This window comes from Triplophysa dalaica, chromosome 2 (assembly GCF_015846415.1).
Source record: "Triplophysa dalaica isolate WHDGS20190420 chromosome 2, ASM1584641v1, whole genome shotgun sequence".
Lineage (NCBI taxonomy): Eukaryota > Metazoa > Chordata > Actinopteri > Cypriniformes > Nemacheilidae > Triplophysa > Triplophysa dalaica.
In genome coordinates, this window is record NC_079543.1 from 20,930,698 (window position 1) to 20,956,293 (window position 25,596).

At 36.8% G+C, this 25,596-nt stretch overlaps 1 protein-coding gene across 1 annotated transcript in view; it reads left to right on the forward strand.

Moving 5' to 3' along the window:
• The window catches only part of mtnr1aa (melatonin receptor 1A a), a 40,114-nt gene that overhangs the window by 12,896 nt on the left and 1,622 nt on the right, over nt 1–25,596 (forward strand). The gene's annotated exons all lie outside the window — the stretch shown is intronic.

Consider the following 25,596-nt stretch of genomic DNA (forward strand, 5'->3'; position numbering starts at 1 on the left):
CCGCCCGACGTCGGTTCATTGGTTCTGTTTAATGGTTTGGTTCAATGGTTCGGTTCATTTGGAGACGGGCTCTGGGCTCAACTGTTTTCCTATCCTGGGTAGCCCGGATGTAACCATGTGAATATTTAACTTGAATTTTTCGATCTGAATTTGAGCAGTCGAATTAGACATATGTTTTCTTTGAAAAGTATTAACTTGAAATTTGAGATCTGAATAAGAGCAATCAAATTTGATCAATCTGTATGTATTTTATCTGAAATTCTGTAAGTTGTTTTTTTTTTGTATCTGAATTTGTGAGCATTAAATTCAGGTTTTTAAATTGGAAATCAAGAATTTTCATATTTAAATTTCATAGAGGTAAATTCGAAACAAATAAATTCAGATACATGGTTTTCAAAGTAAAATAATTCAAAATCAAGTATTCATAGGCTGTTAAATTTCAAAACATTATGTCTCTTATTTGCTTCCATAGGTGATGGGTCTCGAGTCTCACCGCCATCTGAACTGCTCGTCGAGTCTGCGAGCAGCCCCTGTACCACAGACACAGCTCTGGGCGCTTTCTCTCACACACCAGTTTGCACATTCAAAGTCCAGAAAAATGCCAATGTGAGATGTGTTTGCCAAATGAAATCAAGTTTAAACATGCTCTTTCCCATTATTTAGGATTAAAATTGTGTATTTTGCCAGATTATTTAGCATTTCTTTTAGTCTTGTCTAATTGAGAGAAATTTACAGATTTCCAAATGTTTATCTTGCACTGAAATATTTAACCCTTGCCTGTCTTGTTGAACTGTTATGTTACAGGTTGTTTTCTGTTTTAAGACAAGTTAAAATGAGTTTGGAGCAGATGATACTGCATTTTATTTATTTTTTCCTTGTGGTGGATCCATGAAAATGCTGTAAAATGTTAATTGTCGTTGAGAGAAAACAGCAGATTTCAAAATGTTTATATTGCACTATAACTTGATGTCCTGTTAAATTCTGAGGTGACAGGGTGATTTCTGTTTAAAATGAGCTGAGGTCCAAAATGCTACTTGATTCTAGGAGATTTTGGATTTTTTTTGTGTCTTGTCTGTGGACTTCCTCTGTGATGGCTCTATCAATTCAAAACATTTGTGCTGGGAGTAGGTGTTGTTAAATGAATACTGGATTCTTTGAAAGTGGTTGCTAATTTATTTATTTGTGAAAATAGAGGACACTTCCTTCACTCTCCATGTAGTGGGTCAATTTTGCCAGATTATACTGATGCCGATGCGTTTTGTTTTCATAACATCATAAATGAGTGGCCTTGACAAGAGAACATAGTTTTGCATTTGTAGTTCTATGAGCATTTGCACATCTGTACATCAAAATGCACTTGATGACAGTTAGTCATTGTAATATTGAGTATATTTACTGTATTAATGTCATTTATTCTGTACTTTGTCTATATGACATCTGACAGCAGACGTCTCCGATATGTATTGCAGATGAGCAAACTATGTAGTCCAGATTTCTTACAGATGTTAATACAGATGTCAAATAGATATCTGCCAGATGGAGTGCTATCAGTGCAATTTTGCTTATTAAAAAGAAACACAGTATATTAAAGCTAGGATATCGTTTAGCAATAGTATGCAATTTTTTTTAAACATAAAAATGCAAAATAGGAAAAATTTATTTTGTGTCTTCTACAGAATAAAAATATGAATTAAGACAATGCTTTACCAACGGATCTAACTGTTCAGCTTTTATGTTAGTGCTGATGAAGCGGCTTATTGGTTTTGTGAGAATGATTAACACTATTCTGGAAACATTGGCATTTTTAAACAGCTTTTGGGTAAAGCATTTCTTATAAAGTCTAGTGAGGGATTGTGTTGTGTCTCAGCTGAAGAGCTTAATCCTGACTGTACGGTTGAACGGTCTGATTGAAGAGGGTACCGCCTGTGTCTAACCAATCATCATGTGTCAAACAGAGCCCAGTACTGCTTTACTGCTGCTTACGCTACATACATACATAGAGAGAGAGAGAGAGAGATTCAATCAAAGGAAATGAATGAAAATGAATGAAATGGAAAGTAGGTGAAAGAGAGAGAGCAGCAGTAATGAATTTCAGATAAATATATTATTATATTAATGCAAATTTATCTTATCTTGGAGTCTTATTTTCTTATAATTTGCCTTTCATCTTCTGTCCAATGTGAACATTTTTGGTGTATGTGTCTTTTGGTGTTCTGAATTTGCCTGTCTGTCGCTGTCAGCGTTCATCTACATATCTAGACGCCTGTAAGAGAGACAGAGATAAGCAGACAAAAGGGAAATAAACCTATGAGCGAGAGAGATTAAGAGTGAGAGAGAATGAGGGAAACTGTAATGGAATCATGTGGCTGCAGCTTTGTAATGTGATTTACTGACTTATCTGAAGAAATACGGACTTTATTATAATAAAAGAAATGGCTTCTGACTCGGGTCTATCTGTCTCAGGTCTCTCTGTCTAATAAACATCAGAGTAACATTGTAACAGGTTTTGGCTTTGCATGAACAAGAAAAGTAATCCACAAAGGTATTTATTAATAGTTCACAGACAAGAGAACACAGGAACAGGGACCACGTAAACATAAACAATTACCAACAATGAGCAGATGAATACTCAAGGCTTAAATAACTAAGGAAATCCAACCAACAGAAGCAGAAACATATGTGAACTAATAAGTGTCTGTGGAAACAAATGACTAAGGGGAACAGAAACACAGAAACTGAATCAAAACCCACCATAAACGTGACAAACGTTAGCAGTATAGACAATAAAGGAAAGTACTCCACACTATAACTGCTGTTTTTATTGTTTCTATAGGATGAGTCATATCAATATCTTTTCGTCTTATGAACAGTTTCTACAGAGACCCCACAGGGATCATGTGATGTGGGCGGACGGGTGTGTGTCAAACAATGTTGTTTTGCTGTCTTCGCTGTCTGTGTGAAGATTACTTTGTGAACACACATTTTATTGTAACCTGTTTTATATTTTTATATATAGAACCACGAGTTAAATGTCATATGTATTTGACCCTGTCTTTGAAATAAGGCTGTCAGACATTCAGAATAGAAGTTTGTGTTAACATATTATATGTCTGTGTAATGCATATTAATATTTTTATTAATAAAAACACGCATGCATGCAAGATCGATTAACACTCAGTTTCTGGCAATCTCATATTAATCTTGAGTGCCTATACAGTAGTATTTCATTCATCGTATCTTCGAAGAGTATTAGTTTGATCAAATTTATAAAAAAGAGATACAGCTGGATTATTTCCGGAAAACACACAAAGTGCTTGTGGTGGGACAAGCGGGGAGAGTGGGATGGAACTACAGCATGAGCAAGAAACACATTAATCCCTTTGTGTTTTGTACATTATGCACGTACACGCCAATTGCCAACAAAACACAGACTTATGACTTAGTTTGATTTACCGCGTCCAGTTCATGTCCGGCATATTTTAGCGCCGGGACTGTACCATCCATCAGTTTCAAATGATTTCTAAATCCAGCTAATATATCCATCTTTTATATAACATTCAGAACCGAAAGGCCCTGAAAAACGACACAGGGATCCAGAATTACAAAATCTTTCCGAAACAAGTTGGAGTGCTGGGGGAGTGTATCAAGTACCGAAATACTACGTCAAAAATCCAACTTTTTTTTTAACAAGTTGACCATGTAAAATATGAGAAGCCAGCAGGTTTAACAGTGTAAAGAAGTAATAATGCATGACATAGCATGATAGCTCTGCTTTAAAGGAACAATACTTGGTTTTTAGGAGGATCTATTGACCGAAATGCAATGTATTAAACAAAACTATTTCTTCAGAGGTGTATAAATCCCTTAAGCAATGAACCGTTATGTTTCTAATACCTTAGAATAAGATGTTAAAATCTACATAGAGAGCGGGCCTACATACATTGAATTCGGCGTCAGGTTTTGTAAAGTAACCATAAACAGACAAACAACTCTACAACGCACGTTTCTTCTCCCTCTCCCCTGCGGTATATTGGGGAAACAGATCGGGTATGATCCGTACGGATCGTACTCCACGATTCGGGAAAGCATGTGACACGCGGATTATAAGTAAGTATATTCATCATTGAGTAAAAGAGCAAAACGCGCTCTCTCTTTAGTTTTAGCGCCAACGCTCTCTCTCTCTCTCCCCAGTATCTGGACGAGTACAATATTAAAGCGGTTCCAGATAAACAATGACCCTCAAAACTGATCCGTCATACAGCTAGTATTAGAACAAAAACAACAACATATCTTGGTTCTAACAAACAAATAAAACAATGTTATTCACATACTGATCTGAATGAGTATGTTGCCAAAGCTACCTCATCGGGGGTGATTTTTAGACGATCTTTCTCTCAAACGTCTCTCTACTGGAAAGTATCTCCATAGATATCTGTTAGTTTATCTGCTAAAAGCCTTAGTAACGCGTGTCCTAATGCAGGTCCTAGCTCCTGACTTTTATCCTTCTTTTTATACTTAAAATCCACAGACCTTTTATTTTATGTAATAAAGGCTCTTTCTACAGTCTTTCTAATACCAGTATGATCTCTTCCCTGCGTCAACATGAGAACGACATCTTTTTGTACAGTGGTGGCCACCGTCGTGATTGGACCGAGCGATTCGTTGCAAATCTATAATACAACGCTAGTGGCCGCTGTAAATCAAGAACAGCGCCTTTAAGGAAAATACTGTACACAAATATAAAAATGAATATGTGAATAAATGAATAAACATTTATATATATATAATTAAAATTATTGGTATATATAAATAAATACATGGAAATATATTTCCTAAACATTTATACATGTATGTGGATGTGTTTATAAATACCAAATTAATATGCACAGTGCACTGAAATATATAAATATATAAACACAAACTTGTATTCTGGATGCGATTCATCTTGATTAATCGTTTGAAGGCCTACTGTGAAATCCAGGCTAAAGTCTCATATACTAAATATGAGATCGCAAGCATCAAAGATTGATTTCAACAATTAATTTCACTATGATTTCAGGTGCTTCATTAATATAAAATATATTCAATAATAAATCAATATACTCTTTTGCTCAAAGTCATTATTAAATATATCTTTTAATTATGTAAAAAATATTGTTTTATGCAGAAACAAAAAATGCGCAATGTGCAAGTCTTTATGTATACACACCAGACAGCACATTTGTTTTTACACAGCTGAAGTAAAGTATCTATGTTTATACAGTGTATGATTTGCAGATGTGGATTTAACATACTGTTAAATCACACAGGCCCCAACTATGCGTCATTTCACTTTACTGCAACCCTTATTGTTCTTCCTCACTAAAGCACACAACTTTTCACCACAGTCAAAGTGACAGGGGAAAACTAAGATTAATAAACACAGATACTAACTAATTAGAAAAATAATAATAATGAACTCCCAAATGAAAAACATGGGAAAATAATTCATCTGCAGGGTTTTTACTTGCTCAAAATGAGGCGGAGGTGATGCAACGCTCGTGTAAGATTACCATCCCCTTAAGTGTCTTAACAAAACACTTATAATAAAGTTCTAAAAAAATTGATGAAATGACAACCAATAAGTTATATAAAGAATTACATTTATTCAATCAAGCAGAAAAGTTGAAATGTTAATTTAAGTATTTTTTATGATACTTTTTAGCCCATAAGTAACCAGTCTAACTAAATGAACAATGCTCATCCACACCCTACATTCTCTTGTAGTTCACTGAGCTTTGAACAATTCACTGATCTCTTACATTCTGTGTAAAGGAATTGGTTCAAAGGAGTCATTTGTTTGCGAATCGTCCTTATCGCAATGTGCGTTCATACTGGCGAACTCGCTGTGAACAGAATAACGCTGATTCAAGTAGCCAACATCACTGCTTAAAACATTATAATGATGTACAGCAAGTTAATTTAGGAAACCTTTACAAGAAATTAAAGAAAATGTAAATTGGACGTAAAACACCTGAACAGCAGTGAAACACAGCTAATACAGCTAATACAGCTCCTAATAAAGCTCTTTTACCTAACTCTTCAGCGTCTCAAGATGTTGAAACACAAACAGCTAATACAGCTCCTAATAAAGCTCTTTTACCTAACTCTTCAGCGTCTCAAGATGTTGAAACACAAACAGCTAATACAGCTCCTAATAAAGCTCTTTTACCTAACTCTTCAGCGTCTCACTGTGGTGATAATGAAACAGATCCTCAGTTGGGGCATAACTGCAGTTACAAATAACAATCTGTTTAATGCCAAAGTGTTTTTTGTGAAGACACTTTACATATTTTTGAAGAGCAGCAGGAAATTTGATTGAGGCCAATTTTCACCTCCAATTTCGTTATGCAGGAAATACCATAATCTGGGATTATTATATACAAAGTGTGCCCTCTGTCCGTGTTTTTGTTGTTTACGACATTTCATGCATTTAAATGTGACCACATTTCTGTGCTAGTGCATACAGTACAAATCGCTAGAACTGTAGAGACATTATCATATTATGTTTTTTATATATATTTTTATATTTAGTTGTAATAAAGCTTTTCGTTTTGATGCTATAATCATTTTAATACAGAAAGTATGTCCAACAAAAGGATAACTGGAAACCTTAAGAATTTTCTATTTAAGGTCAAAATTTTGTTTTTAAATATAATTATTTTATTTTGGTCTGGTCCCACTTTTTGTCTACAATTGAAAACCGTTTATGCTCTTACCTTTATTTATAAACGAAGTCCATGCGCCTATCCTTATTCACGAAAATCTCCCTCGCTTTGTATTAAGTCATCCTGACTGTTTGCCTCATATCTGCCCCTTTCAGTTGTGGCACGGTAACTGTCTGCCTCACCTTGTGCCTTTCACTGCAATTTTATGTCCGATTAGCAAGATTAATTATATCACTCACATTCGTGAAGGATATTAGCCAGACTGTTGAAAGTGAGGGTGTATGATAAACGTTATATTGCATTATATTGGCTAATAGAGACAGCAACAGGCACGCATACAAATTGCACGAATCAACCGAGTGTGTAAGTGATAGTGCAGTCCGAGTCGCTACCACACATCGCATTTCTCCCATTTATCTGAGCAGGAAATGTGTAAATTCTGCAACTATAAAAATTATCAAATTGTTGGAATCATACTGAAAACAAATTTAGAGCACAGAACAGGTTTCATTTATTACATTTATTTTATGTCATCATTATTCATGTCTTTTCATGATGATAGGTGAGGCTGTGCATTCCCTGCCTCCCCTGACCGCATGTCACTACTGTCTGTTGAGATGGCATGCCCATTACCCTTTTTGTGTTCCAGGGGGCAGGATCAATGTAAATTTTGGGATTCATGATGTCACTAATCCAGGAAAAAGTATGTTGTAGTTCCCACAAGCCATTTAGTTTTACAAAGGGATTTCAGAATATAAATGCATTCTTTGTTCTTTGACTGTTCCTCTATTAAGACTAACCATCCCCACAGCACTGTCTCCCTGCTGTCTCAGTAATATCAGCTCCCGGCTGCGTCGAGCCAGCTGATCTGAGCTTTGTCTTACCTTGACGCAGATGCGATGTCTCACTGGATCTAGAAATCAAGTCAATTTGGCAGAAGAATTCTTTTGAAATTGAAAATCGTAAGGGACAAAACAGACACACTCACAGCATTGCATTTTTTAAATGTAAGCAGATTATCTTTGATCTCTCCAGGTCAACCGAGGCCGAACGCATCCGCTTAATAGATGAAAGAGTGACAAAAATGACGATATCAGCCTGCCAGCCAATCAGACGAGGCGTGCAGCTCTAGGTTCAGTTTAACCTCTGAATACATAACAGGCTTTTGAGATTTCAGGATGTCACAGATATGAGTGTGAAATGCATCGAGCGCACGTGGCGGCAATTTCACACATGCCTGCATGTGTTTGTGTTTCAACATCTTGATTTTTCAGCGTCTTCTATCAGACACATTCATTTATTTCACCATTCTGCCTGTCATGAAAAAACCCATCTGTGACAGCGTTGAATCATTGAAATAATTTTGCCCCAGGAATACGATTTGTGCAGCTACTGAACAGTTGCTGCCTTCTATAATGACACCGAAAACTTCCAGACATTAGCTATCATTTTTCCAGATGACGGGGGTCAAGTCTCAACGTTTAATCTGTGTTACAGTGTGTGGAATACATAGTCTATCTTGTCATTTCTCTTCCTGGTAGATAATAAAACGGTTTAGTTTACACTGTGCTACTAATATTTAAATGAAGAGGGATGTGTTTTATAAAAGAAGAAGAACAGTGGGTATAATTTCTTGCCTTTTTGGTTTTACACGGATTGAAGGTACTTTGCATCCTTGCGTCTGTGCACGGAGGCTATTTGGGAACCTTTGTCCACTTTGTTAAGACTTGTAGGTGGTTTCTGGTTAAGTGCTTCCTAAATGAAGTGCACTTGAAAAACTAGCTGTCAGAAATGGGATTCATTCATATAGAGGGTTAATGTAGATGCATAATGAAGCCCAAGACTAGGTAATTTATTTTTATGAAGAGAAGGGAGGTGGAGGTTAGAAAGAAATCATTCTTTTCTGCATGATTTTTACACACAAAATATAGTTTTTGTTTTTTTGTTAATATTTTGAATGTGCTTATTTATATATATATATGTTTTCCATTAAATTAAGTTTAATATTAAATCATTTTGCTATGTGCTTTTGATATTTTAAATATTTATTAATGTTTTTTTATTTTGTTATTTAAGATTTGTATTTTAAGTTAGTTAAATTGAATTATTTTATTTCTGAGGCAATATTTCTAATGTCCTTTTAAGTTTTTTAAATAAAACCATTATTTTATTTAATGTTAATGAACAGAAATGTTTTAATAGTTTTAGTTAGACTATAATAACCTTCACATTCCGAGCAATAAAGTTCCTAAACCTGTTTAATTCACAAAGGTACTTTTATTGTCCTGATTTTGGAGATACACAGCACCTGTCACCATTCACTTTTATTGTTCGTGAAAGAGGAACTTGAAGATCTCCTTTTTGGTCTACGCAATATAAAAAACTTCCCAACTGGGACAAAAACAACAAAAATCTAAATATGTCTTATTTTGGTTATTATAACAAATCCTCCTTGTAACTCCAGAAAATTGTATTGGGTGTTTTATTGAAGTAAAAAAGGTTGAGATCCACTTTTCTGTGGTAAAGGCTACTTATTGGACCTAGGGAAAGGGAGGGCATACTGTACCACCGATAAAAATTGGTCACTAATACAATCCATAGGACCCAGTTCAAGTGCAAGGACACATTTAGTTAGCTGCCCCTCGTCACAGGGCCCTTGACAACGCTACTGGCTGTGACGACTCTGCCAGGGGCTTCATTAATTTTTACGACCACCCTGAAAGGGTCTGGTTGTATTTCTATATTTTGCAGGTCTTGAAAGCCCCTTCACTTTATTACATGTGAACACAAACACTGTCTGCAAGGACATCATAACCCAATAACCTTTGATGTTAAGGTTGGAGATTGGAAGTACCTTGGAGTCATGGACATTTTTCAGTCTCTAAGCCCCTTCCAGCTCTAGTTTCTACTACTGTTATGATGTACCTTTCCCTAAAGTTAGATACATCATAAAGGTTTATTGTCTTAAAATCATGGCCTCATACCAAGGTATGTTCTGAAAACAAGCATTTTCCTTGTTAATCATGCCCCATTCTTAAAAAGACATGTTTAATGTTTTTCTAGGACCATATCCAACACAAATCATAAATGTTATTCACATCGGAACAAAAGATCATTAGAAACAACATTGTTCGTGTGACCTTGTGTCTCAACTTCACATGACCTTGGTTCATTCTTCACTAGAAGTTAAAGCGGTGGCAACATGCTATTTCATGCATTCAGACTTCTTTACACTCTTAAACATGATGGCTTCTCAAGCTTGTCATGGTAGATTGTCAAAAATGAGTTGAACATATGACGTAGTATTTCTTTGCTCAATTCACTGTGCCAGGGTTCGTACAGGTTTTCGAAAAGTTTTTCTCAAACATGGATTCTCGTTTATTGGAGAATTCTCTCGGGAAAGCATGCACACGCAACATCCAGAGAGCGATAGAGCACGTGCGAGTGTGAGAGAAAGAGCACGCCCACACGTCAACCAGCCTGCATGGGAAAGGGTACGCTCATCAATGCAGCTTCGCTCAGGCTGAAAGAAGTTAAGCTGTTTGTTTACTCACTGCATTTCGTTGATGAATGTAATATAAATGGTATATATAACGCTGGATTTGGAGATCGTTTGAAACATATACTGTAGAAGGCGCGGTCCCAGCGCTAAAAGATACCAGACATGAGTCGCATGCGGTAAGTCAAACTAAGTCATATGTCTGTGTTTTGTTGGCAATTGGTATGTACAGTATATATCTGTGGATATCGATACAAGTATATATCAGATTTTGTAGGATAGAGAATTGTACTCTATGGGCATTAGTATGACATATATTTTTATTGTTCATTTTGTCCCTTTTGCTCAGCTGGTAAGAGCATTGCAGTAACAACATACTGTCTGATAAAATGTATCCTGAGTGCACTCTTAAGTCACTTGGGGTAAAATACGAAATGTGTGCTGGAAAGAGCCACATGTGATACTCTCTGAACACCGGACCCTCATTATACATTCTATTTTTGAGTATTTAGCCTGAGGCCTAACACATAAACAAAGTGATGATGAGAAATATAACCAGAAAAAAATGCACAGCTTATATTTCCCTGATCCTCTCATTCCATACAGTAAACTGTTGAATGGCCTTTATATTGGAGGTTGTGTGTTATTTGCTTTTATACATGCTATTAGAGTACTTAGCTCAGTGGGAAGTGGAAAATTGCATCTTTATGAAGATTGTCAACCAGGGCTTTTGTTTAAACTGAATTTAGTCAATATAAACAAAAACATCTTCACTTTGAAAATGAAGTTTATTATGCCGGTAAACATTCCTGTCTAGCACAGTGCAGTCTAGCAAGGCAATACTGAAGTCTCGAAAACCATGAATAACTTCCTTTTTGGAACTGATTTTATTTTCTAATGATTAATCATAACCAAATGATTTGTATCTCTTTTGTCACAGGTGTTTTAAGGCTTATGGTGTTAATAGTTCTCAACTCTGCATTCTTTTGCTGTTCTTGGCGAAAAGTTAAAGGGATAGTTCACCAAAAAACGAAAATTCTGTCATCCTTTACTCACCCTTCAGGTTGTTCCATAAGTGTATAAATTAGTTTGTTCTGCTAAACACAAAGGAAGGTATTTGGAAGAATGTCAATAAACAATGTCATCCCATATAAATTGTTATACTGGTATATAATGACTGTTTTTTTAGGGGGAGTTAAGATAAATTGTCGTGCTTCACCAAATTTCCTGATGCTTTACTCATTTATAGGTGAGTGAAATGATGTCAAAATAACATTTCCAGTGTCCAATTTGACATTTACAAATGATTATTATAATATAAACTTAAACTTATTAAAAAAATTGTGAACCCAAAAAAGATAAGGATTTCCATTTTTAACATGTAACTATTCTTATTTATGTATTGTTTTTCATATTTTTATTTAAGATACAGTCACAAATATTTAATATTTGCTATAAAAAACCTGATTAAATATTGTGTTGGCAGTATTGATGAGCATTTTTTAATACTTTATTTAAACATGGAGATATGAGGTTTTAGAAAGACAGCAGTGATATTCTTTTATCCAAAATGACTGTTTTTATAGCTTCCTCAAATATATACCAATATCTGATAAGAGCCGAAATTTTCAGTTTCAAACTATTCCCATCCCATAGCTGTGAATACATCCAAACCGTGTTTGCTCTTGAAGGACAAGCATCTTCTTTTGAAGAGGACGGGCTAATGCTTAACAATCATGTGGATGTGAAGTTGATCTGACATCCCCGTTCATGTGTCCGTGCGTGTTCTGTGACTTGGGTTCAGATCTGTCATCTAATGAGGTGAATGAAGCCTTCACTGGCTCCCTGCATATACTGTATATATCTGCTCCCACCTTTTATTCTACGCCTGTTTGAATATACGTGTATGAGTCTCCAGCACGGATCTGTCAGCTCCAGTCTCGCCAACTTCACCTCGAACTATCCTGATGTGGAGTGTGACACCACCTGTGGTATTTTGTCGTCTCTGCTCGCTCAGAAGAAAACGCTGAGCTTGTGTGACAGGGGCCGTCCCAGCAAACAATTTTGGGTTCCCAGAACGTTCTGGGAACGTTAGCGCATGGTTCCCAAAACAGATACTCTTAAGTTCCCTGTTGGTTTTCCAGGAAAGTTTTCTTGACGTTAATAGAACGTTCCCTGTAGGTTAGGGGAACGTTCCCCTAACGTTACGATAACGTTCTCTTAACCTCAATGTTATGATTAATGCAAATAAGTCTAAAATCATGTGTTATAGATTGTTTATTGCTCAAAGAACAAGCACTGGGGTTAAATAAATCAAGATTTATTAAATTAAACTGCATAAACAACCTTCAACAACATACGGATAGAACACATAATGAAACATTAATAACAACAATATATTCTTAAAAATAAAATAGATAATTAATTATTATAAAACATATATATAAATATGTATATATAACTATTTATTAAATATAGAATGATAAATATAAAAACTGACTATAAATAATAGCCAGTGTTAAATAAAACAACATTTATTAAATTAAACTCGTAGAAAGAAAGCATTAAGAACAACAATAAAAACGTTAAATTGGTAAATTGGTAAATTATTTATCATATGTTGTATATACTTATAAATACAAATATTTATCGTAACAATTTCTTAAATATAAAATGAGAAATATAAAATAACTATATACAAAGGAATTCAAGTCGATTTTCACTTCAGCATGATCTCAAAACAAACAAAGTAAAGGACAAGAGTAAGATGGATAGGATCTCAAACACATGAGTAAGAGTTGATAACTGTATGTGAAATAGTCATTATAGTGTCGGCAAGTTTTTTATGGTGTATATATATTAAGGTTTTACTATAGAAAACTTTGTTTCGAAGATTTTACAAAAAATTCAAACAGCCTTTAACATCACATCACTAGATGATGTGTTAGTTTACAAATATTTTCTAAATGACCTCGACAAACAGATTGTTAAACTGAAACACTGTGAAACCCAGTCCGACCCTGGATGCAGGTTCATAATTTCAGGATGGAAATTAAGAATCCACAAAACAAAATTATTTCACCTTGACAGTGCTTTGAACAACATTGCATGATGCTCAAGTCAACACCATACATTTAACAAGCATGTGTATGTAAACTTTTGGACTGGGTGACCAGCTTGATTTGGTATTCTGTTAAATACCTGATTTTATTATTTAGTAATGGCCTCCTAAAGCTACAAAATACATGTAGGCTATACACAGAAAATAATAGTAATTGGTTTACACCCACCTGACTTTAAATGTCTTGTGTTGACTTCTTGAGAATTAGAGAATGTATGTATCTTTTGTTGTTGAGTGTATGAGTCTGTTAATTGTCCTCGGTGTAAAAAGATTGATATCACTGGTGAACAGGAGTCATTTAAGCAGGAGATGCTAAAATATATCAAAGATTTTGGAGGGTTTTAATGATTTTCCAAAGATCAGTGGACAGAGGCGTGTCCGAATCCACTTTTGCTATAGTTTAATGATTGGAAAATTGGTCAGCGCTCCCAGCGCGTGGTCTAAAAGGGTTGTCCCTATTTTCCTTATGAGTATGGGTGTGTTTTGGGCAAACCGTGCAGTAAACCAATCAGAGAATCATCCCCCATTCCCCTTAGGAGACAGTTGCGCTCGCACCATGGCGGATTCGTTATTAACATGACAGAAATTGAAAGAGCAAATATCAGACACTTCTCCAGAGAGGAAGAGCATCTGCTCATGCAACAGGTTAAAGCGCACGAGCAGACCATCTACAGGAGAAGGCTTTTTATCTTTGTGTGCAATTTCCTCGCTAGAGAAGCGTTCAGTCTTTGCTCTTGCAATTTTTTTACAGTGTACTTTTAAAAAGCTTGCATATTTATTTACCATTTTGGTTCTTTTGTCCTTGTTGGCTAGTTCAGTGTCCAGCTGCTGGAGTTCTTCCACAGTCTGACAAGGCCCAGTCTGATATGGTCGTCTGTCTATATAGGCATTTGGCATGTGTGAAGGAGCGCTTTCCTTACAAAAAAGTGAATTTATTTTCCAGTAACGCTACCATGTTAGGCATAACTTTGAAAAGAGCAGGTTTATTAACTCTGACAAATTTGCTCCATGAGCACAAATGTGACGTTAACGAAGGTAACAAGTGACTTAAGCAAAAGACGGAAAACCGTGTGTGTTAGCAACAGATGTGGTAGGCTACTTACATGCACATATAATGTAGTTAGGCAGTCAATTTTATAAGTTAGTTCAATGGGTTTCATGTGAAAGCGACAGTGGTTTTGAGGAAACCGATCTCCTCCTGCTGCAAAAGGTAGTTTTATATCACACTTTTTATGGATAAACATTATTTACATAAACATTTTTTTTATGTCTATGTAATGGTAAACCCCCAAAAATATTTAAAAAACATCTACTGTATATTTTTCCATTAAGCAGAGTACAGAAGTGTTCGCCTCTAAATGTTGTCAGTACTGTAGTGTTCATTCCCTCCCTTTCTTTCAGAGACAGGGCAGTATTCTGTACTTTATGTACTGTCTTACAATAACTGAACTCAAGTTACACTTATCAGATGGCAAAATCCGTGATTCAACACAGTAAAACTCAACTCAACTCAACTCAACTTTATTTATATAGCGCTTTTTACAATTTTCATTGTTACAAAGCAGCTGTACATGAGACACATTTAATACAAGTATGAATTCTAAAGCAGCCCCCCCGGCCAGGCAGATAGTGCAAAACAATATGCAAACGGTGGTGAGGAACCCAAAACTCCCATCGAGAAAAAAAACCTCAGGGGAACCCAGGCCCAACCAGGGGATTCCAGTTCCCCTCTGGCAAAAGCTGCTGCCTCTGCACAAGCTCAACAGTGCTTGCACAACAAGGCTTAGTAAAAATATAAAAATTAAGGATTAAAGATTATCATTAACAATCTAATACCATTTGAAATGTTGTAGGAAAAACAAAGTTGTCGCGTCCTTTATCCAGCTCTATCCTCTTAGCACTTGTCAGGTCACCGCTTTCCATTCTCAGCTCTGCCATCAGGTCTGGGCATGAACTGCATCCTGCGGTAACCTTGGAACAAAGAGACAAGACTGGCTGAGAGTAGAGTACTGTTCTGCACTCTTTGATGCAACAAGTGCATCATTTGTTGTTGGATGTGTTCCTGGTTCCGGTTGATCTAGATAATGCAGCCTAAATCCTCTGAGGATTAATATTATGGAGGTGTAGTGTATGCAAGATTAAAAAGATGAGTCTTTAGTCTAGATTTAAACTGACAGAGTGTGTCTGCCTCCCGGACCGTGCAGGGAAGAATATTCCAAAGTTTAGGCGCTAGATAAGAAAACGATCTACCACCTGCACTTGATTTTGAAATTCTAGGTATTACCAACTGACAGGACCCCTTAGAGCGTAATGTACGTGGAGGTCTGTAATACAATAGAAGTTCATTCAAATACTGCGGCGCTAGACCATGTAGGGCTTTATAGGTAATAAGCAAGATCTTAAAGTTAATGCGATGCTTTATAGGTAACCAGTGCAAGGTTGACAGAACCGGGGTTATATGCTCATACTTTTTTGTACGTGTAAGAACTCGAGCTGCCGCGTTTTGAACCAGTTGCAGTTTTTGTAATAGGCCCGCAGGGCAACCACCTAGAAGTGCATTACAGTAATCTAGTCTTGATGTCATGAATGCATGAATTAATTTCTCTGCATCTGAAAGTGACAGTATATGACGTAATTTAGATATATTCTTAAGATGGAAAAATGCAATTTTACAGGTGTTTGCGACATGGCTTTCAAATGAGAGAGTACTGTCGAATACAACGCCAAGATTCTTAGCTGATGACGAGGATTTTATGGAGCATCCGTCAATCGTTAAGCAGTATTCTTGGTTGTTACGCATAGCAGTTTTCGGTCCAGTAAGTAACACTTCTGTTTTGTCCGAGTTTAGTAGTAAAAAATTGTTACTCATCCACATTTTTAAGTCAACTATGCAATCCTTTATTCGATGAAACTGCTGGGTTTCATGAGGCATCGAGGAAATATAAAGTTGAGTATCATCAGCATAACAGTGAAAGCTAATTCCGTGTCGCTTTATTATATCTAAAACTGTGAATAATACATACAAAAAACACTGATGCCACACATGGGATTTATAAGTTTGTGATATTGATAATGTGCTTGTGCCCTGCGATGGGTTGGCACTTCATCCAGGGTGTATCCTGCCTTGATGCCCGATGACTCCTGATATAGGCACAGGCTCCCCGTGACCCGAGGTAGTTCGGATAAGCGTTAGAAAATGGAATGGAATGGAATAATGTGCTTGTAATTGCTCCTTGAAATTAAAAGTGGTTCCAGTTCTACACTTTCCCTAATCTTACTGACCTGATTCGTAATTTGCTTTAAGATCTAAAGGCAGACTTTGGTAAATGGTAAGAACCAGAAAAAACATTGTGCATGTGCGCCCGTATTGCCTGATAATGGTTATGTTTTGTTAGGCTTATAAGGATCACATTTGGTAATTTATGTTGAGGGAACATAACTGGGAACGTTAGCTTTTGGTTGGGAAAAATATAACCTTCTGGGAACGTTCCCCTATGGTTGCCAACAAAAAACCAAACGGGAAACATTGGGGAACGGTAGGGGAACTTTCTGTGTTTGCTGGAGTCACACCATCCCACAACGTGAGGTTGTGATTGTGGATTGAGAAAAAGAGCAAATCAGGTGTTAGTTGTAGTCTTTTTATTGAAAGATTTAAATGAAGATGGCAAAGTCATGGTTGTCATGACTCTCCCCGTGTTTCACTCCCAGACTACTTCCAGCGATCCTCCACGCTCATGTACCTGTCACTCATCTGCAATCCCCGCACCTGACGGCCATCAGCCTCATCAACCAGACTCTATTTATACACCCTGTTCCTTCGTTCATTGTCTGGTGTTAAATGTCGTATTCTATTGTTTCTCATGTCCTTATGATTAAAGTGTACCTGTTTAATTCAAAGCTACGTCTGTGGTCTGTGGCTATCCCTAACCATGGTTTTGTTGTATGGATTAAATGCACTTTTGAGTTTTATTTCGGCAATACAACATTTTTTAATTGTCAACAAGATTTTTGCTAACATTTACTGCCAACATTGGTTTCATCGTCTACAGTTTAAAGAGATAGGAAGAGATGTTGTGTGCACATGCATCGTAAAGATAAAAACTGTCCACACTAAAATCTCTTCTGACCTTAATTCAAGCAGGCATGCGTTGCTAAGAGGCAGAGTGAGAAGATAAAGCCATGACTGAAGGGAGATGATATGAATAGTTCTGGTCTTTTTCAGATTCAAAAGGCTAGATAGCGTCCCAGAACCCTGATACATCAAACGAAGAGCATCTTTCTTTGGCTTTCACCCTTTATTTGTCTGTCTTTAGTCTAAAGGTCAGTAAAAATAAGCTTATTCGCTCACAGATGTGAAATCTCTGATGGTTCTGAACATGCTTGCTTGTCACGTGATATGTTGTCTGAGGTTTTCTTTTTGAGAAGATGTTAACGCTATGTGTTAATGATCAAAAGCAATCTTTTTGATTTGGTTAATTAAGGTATTTTTTTAGGCTATGTTTGTCTTTGAAATTAACTCTGAGTCAGTGTTAGAGGATGTGATGTTTTAATACCCAACAGCGTGTGAACATAGGATGGCGAGTTAATTATGGGATGATTTCCGGTGAATAGTCTTTAACTACATGTACTGTAAAATGATCACATATTGACAGAAACAAGTTTCCAGAGGTACAGAGACTCCATGCACGCTCTCATGTGATGATACCTTTTGCGGTCAAAAACATAATTGCAAATGTGCATTTTGTAGTTGTACTAAACTAAATGTGACTATTACAATATTTCAAATATTTGCTGTTGGGTTTGGCATTTTCCACAGAAACGATGATATCCGTGTGTTAAGCAAACAAGTGCACAAGTACAGACAGACACTGTTTACTGCTCCTATTAAGATCCGTCCCAGACGATCTAATTACAGGTATTTGGGTGTGACACATCACTGTTAAGTTATATAGAGTTAAAAACACATTGTGAACACCCTTTTTTGAAAGAGATACATATGGAGTTGCTGTAATGTATGTTGACTGATGCTGATGATAGTGGACCGATATAGCGTTTACTCAGACCCAAAACTCTTACGCATGAAAACCACACACGCGCGCAGAACAGTTCCACGAGTGTAAACACACCCTCGTGGAACTGTTCTGTGTGTTTGCATGGTTTTCATGTACGCGAGTTTTGGGTCTCAATTAACAGCATATATATTAATGCTATTTTGTATCATTGTTACGGCAACAGATATAAAGTCGAGATTATGTCGGATTGGTCCACATCATATTTGAAGGATGACATTTTACTATATGTATTTATTTTGGGTAAGCCCTTTTTTAATTAATGAACCAAATCATATGTGACCCTGGACAACAAAACCAGTCTTATGGGTAATTTTTTATTAATTGAGGTCTACATCATCTGAAAGCTGAATAAATGCGCCATTGAAGTATGGTTTGTTAGAAGCGGACAATATTTTGCCGAGAGACAACTATTTAAAACTCTGAAATCAGAGGGTGCAAATAGTGAGAAAATCTCTTAAAGTTGTCCAAATGAAGTCCTTAGCAAAGCATATTACTGACAAAAAAGTTTTTATATATTTACGGTAGGAAATTTACAAAATATCTTCATGGAATATGATCTTTACTTAAGTTCCTAAAGATTTTTGGCATAATAAAAAAATCGATTTGTCTATTGCCAACAAAAAATTCCTGTGCTACTTATGTCTGGTTTGTGGTCCAGGGTCACATATGTAATGTGTGACCCATTCCTATGTAATATCTCTCTGCTGAGTTTGTTCAGAACTAAAGTCAAACAAGAATTTGCTGATTATTTTCACATCCACTGTCTGTGAAATGTGTGTAAAATAGTGTATACAATATAAATAATATTAATGTTAACATATTTTAGAACATATTTTACATTTTTAAATCACAGATGAATAAATAGATGCAATCAGTTTTATTTAAAACTATTGATGCCGAAATCTTCAGGATCAACCCTGATCAGTCACTGTGTGTGCATCTGCAAATGTGAATATGATAAATAAGTACAAAGACATCACCTGAACCGTAATATGAATTTACCTCACCTTGTGTCACCACCAGCATCTCCAAATACATATTGTGTTTCTAACAATCAAATCATCGGTATTGACTTTGGCGTTTCGTGCGAAATCATTATATAAAATAAATATTATCTTGAACCATGATGAGGTTAAATATTGTCACTTAGGAAGAGTCCCTGCCATCTGCAGTTTCACGCAAATGTGAGTGTGTGTGTGTCTGTCGAATGTTTCCATATCAGTCGTGTTTGCTGACTTAACCAAGCAGATTACTGTCTCCACTCAGACTCTTTGTTAGTACTGAGTGCAGCACTGGCTAGGTGACCTTGGCTCTTTTTCTGTGTTTATATGGGAGGTAACAGTAAAAGAAAGCCTATTCCATCTAAATAAAAATCAGTTTCTGTCCATACTTTCCTTTCTGTATCCAGTCTGTATTTATGAAGATCTGTGGCAGAATACTGTTATTAATATTCATAAACAGCCATCAAAGCGATCATTTTGTTTTCAAACAGAGTTTGTAGAGAGGAAGAGAGAGTGACCCTTCATTATTGCCTTTCTTGTTCATAAACATGATATTAGTGTCAGTCAAAATGTAATAACCTCAGCTTTTGCTGACATGATAATCCGAAAAAACCTAAAAGGCCATATTCCCTTTATTTTAGAAGAACTAGAATTATTTCATTATCTGGGTATTGAAAAGAGAGTTTTATTGAGCGATAGTTAGCTGAAAATAGGTTTTTAAATTATTAACCATAATTGGAATAATTATGAACTTTACATTCAAAGCTGTGCATTGGCTATTTTCCACTCAATGAATAATTGTCATTTCACTTTGTAGTGTTAATGCTTATCAACAAAATGTTAAGAAATCTCTCAAATTTATTGACTTATGAACACATGCACACGGACACACAGAACCTACATAAGTGTGATTCAGTGCTATACAGAGAATTTTAGAGTTACTTCAAGCTTGTAAAACAAAGACCATTGCTGATTTATTTATTTTAAGTGTATACCAAAACTGTATTACGAATTTTAGTCATGGGTTAGTTGTGCGCAAACGCAAAGTATACCTGCAATTACATGTCTGTCCTCCTCTGTTGACATATCTGTAAAATGGCACGCCTTGACATATTGAAATATATTCATAATCGAGAGGCGTTTAACATTCATTAACATATATAATCCAGTAGGTTATGCATAATGGCCTGCCGGAAGCAAGGAAGGAAGACTGTAATAAGTTTTTGACATTGTCAATACAGTAACCAGTCAACCCGTTGAATCCATCCTGAGCAAAAGATCTTTGACTCTAGGCATTCCTCCCTAATTGAGGCAACATGGCGCACGTAAGAATATATTGGATATATTGCACCTGATGGGATGTGCCGTGCTTGGGGCAACCCTGTCCTTTAACATTAGAATGCTCGTTCCATACAAAAATTGAAGACGCTTAAGAGAAGATGTTATGCACATTTTAATATGATTTCCTTAAAGTGATAGTTCAGCCCAAAATGATTTACTCACCCTCTTGTCATTTCAAACTTCTATGACTTTCTTCTGCAGAACTCCAAAGAAGAATGCATTGGTTTTGTCTTTTGTGTTCATTCAATAGACATGAATGGGTGCCAGCGCTATTAGGTTACCAATCTTCTTTTATGATCTGCAGAGTAAAGAGAGTCATACATGTTTGAAAAGACACAAGGGTGAGTAAACGATGACAGATTTTGTTTGGTGAACTATCACTTTGAGGCTGGAAGTGTTTAGTGGTGTACGGTAATTTAAGAACCCATTAAGGAATTTAGTGTCTACTTGTTAAAAGTACACTGTTGTTGTTTTTAGGCATTTTGGAATATTTAAATAAACCTTAAATTAGAGGTCTTCACGGGTCCAAAAATGTGGCCCCGAACCCGAAGAGACTTGTGAATGTGCTACACAGGTCGACCCGGACCCGTCTAATCATTTTAAAGCAGGACCAGGACCCATGCAGAACCAAGAAAAATCATAAATTTACAACCCGAACCCGACGCGCACCCGAATATTATTTGAAAACTGGACCCGAACCTGGCTGGACCCAACTGGACCCGGTCAAATTCAGTCCGTAAAGAAGCTGCGAAAATGAAACCTACTGCCTCCCTGACTGTGATGCAATCCTCCTTTGTTTCGTTCATGTTATTCCCCTCTCGCCAATGTTTAATTCCATTCATTATTCAAGCTTCAAAAGTCTGCTTGCTGTCACAGACATTTGCAGTGTTTTTCTCTTTCGAGTCAAGTAAAATAAAACTTCAGCTGTTTGCCCTTTTGAACTATAATAATGATTGCTCGTTTTAGTGCCACCCATGACCGCTGACATTAGCAGCACTTGTTTGCTATCATCTCTGTGCTCTCTGAAAATACCCGGCTGACCATATAAAATATAGACCTGAACCGGTACGGGCCCCAGGTCTGGTCCCGGGTCCTCCCTGAAGACCTGTACCTTAAACCCTGTAGAGACAAAACTATATAATTGCCATCACAATCAACATTACTGTTTACACTGGAAATGCTCTTATGTCTAATATAAAATTGTCTGTCCGGTAATATTCTCTCAATATTCTTACAAGGAAAAACATGCTGGGTGGAATTTGGAATAAAGAAAATTTTCCTAACCCAAAAGTTCTCTTCCTGTAAGCTACATTTAATGGTTTGTGTGACACCTAAAAGGAAAAGGTCATCTCAAAATCCAAATTGTGTTATTTTTTACTCTCTCACACAACGTTCAACATGTTTTAAGGCCTCGCGGCGCATTGTATGGTGCCCGTTCACAAATCACAAGGGCACTTCAAACGCATGCGGTTTGTACGGTTGGGCAAAGTCTTTTGAGTCTTCCTCAATATCGGAATCATCAATACAAATTTGAAGATCATCTTATATACAGCACGCGGCTGCTTGTAAACACAGAGTTGCACTTCAGAGTTGTCAGTCAGAACGCCGGCGTCTGCCCCCACCGTATGCGCATGCCTTGAAGTGCTCTCGTGAATGCGCACCATAGACTGACAAGAGAGAGGAGAATATATTGATTACAGTTGTCATTTTGTTTTGTTTTTCGCAAATAAAGTATTCTCGTTGCTTCAAAAAAAAAAAATTGAGCTACTATGAGCGGATGGACCAATTTAACGATGTCTTTAGTACTTTTCTGTTCCTTGACAACAACTATAACCATGATGTCAATGAAGAGGCCTGGAAATCTCTCAGATGTCACCTAAAATATGCCGGGAGATCTTAAAACATGTTGAACATCATTACATTCCATTCCATTTTCTACCGCTTATCCGAACTACCTCGGGTCACGGGGAGCCTGCGCCTATCTCAGGAGTCATCGGGCATCAAGGCAGGATACACCCTGGATGGAGTGCCAACCCATCGCAGGGCTGTTGAACATCATGTGGGTGAGAAATGAATAACACAATTTTGATTTTGAGATGAACTTTTCCTTTAATCACTCTGATAAGCCAACCTCAAAGATTGAAAGGAAAGCTAAGCCAATGAAATCACTGTACATTCCCTATAAGGACCTAACAGTTTGACTTTGTCAAGGGCGGGTCTTCGATAAGAAGGAGGACTCCCTGGCCTCCATCATCTTCTCCTCTTAGTCACAAACAAGCTGAGTGTGCCGAACAAGTTGTCATGGAGACAACCCGTGCAACCTCTGCTGTCAGTAAAAATCAGGACTTAACCCGTAATGGCAACGTTTGAGTTCCTCAGCCTTGGTCAAGCGATAACTGCTGGGAGAATCTGAAATTAAATGTTTACTGAACGTTCAAATGGGTCCATGCAGGTATAGGTTTAAAAACAGTTTTTCCTGACCATTATGTTGTTTCAGACTCGTGCACTTTGTTTCGTCTAAGAAACACAAAGGCACACTATTAGGGAATATCAGCCTCAGTCTCCATTCACTTTCATTGCTTGTTTTTCAAACAATCTCTCTTATGTTTCTCACAAAGAAAAAGTCATAATCATAAATACATATTTATTTTGAGGTTTAAAGAATTGATACAGCCGCCTCTACAGCTCAGGATATTAAGCGGTGCCCTGTATTCTGTCTTCAAAGAAGGCTTGGAAAAAAAAAACTTGGGTATTTAAGAACAGCCAAGGTTATTTGCCTGGGTGTTAGTTGTGTAAATTGTGAGAATATTGCCTGTGTGTGTGTACTTATGTGTCATCTGTGTGCTTGAGGGGATGTGTGAGTGACAGCCTCACTTCAGGCCAACACAATCTAATCGCAAGTCAGACCGCACTGTCCGCAAATTAGCGCTTCTGTTTCTGTTCTCTTTGACAACACTTCTGACACATGTTGACATGGGTCTGCAAGGCAGCTGACACGGCAAGATGAGTTTGTGTCCCTGTATCTTACATTGACTTGCAGTATCAGAAGCCTGATTTTTGTGTGTTTGCTTTAAAATAAAAACCTTACAGATTTCAAAGATGATGTTCACTACCGGTCAACATTTTGCATCACCTACACATTCTTTATATGTTTTTTTCCACATTTTACATTTAGTCATTCAGCAGACGTTTTTATCCAAAGTGACTTACAGAGAATTCAGGGAGCAATAAAGCGATATGTCACACAGGAGCAATAATAGAATAGTTGCTAATATAGGATTTAGAGAATTTGGCTTCTGAACTATTCAAATACAACCTTATTTTAAAATGAATTCCAGGTGGTCTCATCAAAAATAGACATAACCAAATACATGTTTTTTACAGGGTCGAAACATTTTGTGATCATCACGCAAACTATATTCAGAGGTGGTTAAAAACTCATATGACGCATTTGTAGCATAAACGCTAATGTGTCGATGTGTCAAGAACGATATCAGATGTCAATAATTCACTGTACTTGTATGCAGTTTAGAAAGAAAATGATAATCCAATTACATCTGTAAAAGGTCTACAGTTTTTCCCTATCTAGTCTGAAACATTAAACAAATCTTCATTTTCTTAGCCTTTTGTGGAAAAAACAAAGAGTTCTTTTCAATGTTTTGCCAAATAAGTCCAAAGGTAACAAAGCGACACACAACCTTTGTGTACAGTTGGAGAGAACAACACAATCTCCAGAGAATAAAGAGGCTATACACAGAGTGCAGTTTATCTGCATCTGCCTTTAGTGTTTCCCTCTGATTACAGTGTTAGTTAATTATTCAGCTTTTCACAGCCCTTGTGCCTGCCGGCAATTACAGATGTGCATTCATTAGAACCGCTCATGTTTTTTTCCTAGAGCAGCCCTCACCTATAGGCCATGCCTAACCATGCACACACCCTGCCCACAAAGAATGGGGAGAAACTAATTAATTACCCTGCCTGCACACGCTCTCATTTATATACACACACGTACAACAATGTAATTGAATGTTTGGAATGCTGTTATTGGAGCAGTAAAAGCTTTATTGTCCTTCTGGAAGACCTAGTGTTCTGACTGAACATTCTGAACTAGTGGTTCTCAAACTTTTCAGATCAAGTACCACCTTAAAAGGAGTGATTCGCCGGAAGTACGTGTTTTTCTTTGTCATTGGTTTGTTATAAGTTGCCCATGCATGTATTAGACACCTGAAATTGCAAAAATGCCTGAAACGCCTTGTGTAACCACACCCCTAAACCCCCATAACCTCAGCTCGTGGAGTGATTTGATTAAGACCGGCCAAATTTGCACGCAAGTATTGTGGGCGGTCTTGTAAATCTTATTGTAATGTGCCGTCGCAGCCTGATGTTCTGAATATTTGAAAGGCGTTACATTTCCTTGCAGTCTTTCGACCGATCACTACGCACTACTGAACTGGCCAATCATAGCACACTGTGCTTTTCAGAGCGATGAGCTTTGCAAATATCAGCGCATTTCAGAGATGCGGAGCAAAGAGGAGATACAAACATGCTCGGTATGTGGAAAATAAAGCGTTTTTTAACCTTAAATCGTGTTTACACATTGTATTACATCTAAAGCAAACAATAATTTTCGTTTTTGCCGAGTCAAATGACCGCTTTAATAAAATTAGTTGTTCCAAGTTTCACCTAATGACCGCCTATATAAAATCACATGAATAAACACTCAAGTTAATAGTAGAGCTGTGAATCTTTATCTTTACGCTTCGTCCTCCGATTCTAGAGTATTATTGATAATAAAAACTACTTTTTATTTACTAGCTGTTTTCAGACTAAAGAACATGTTTTTTTCATGTTTTTC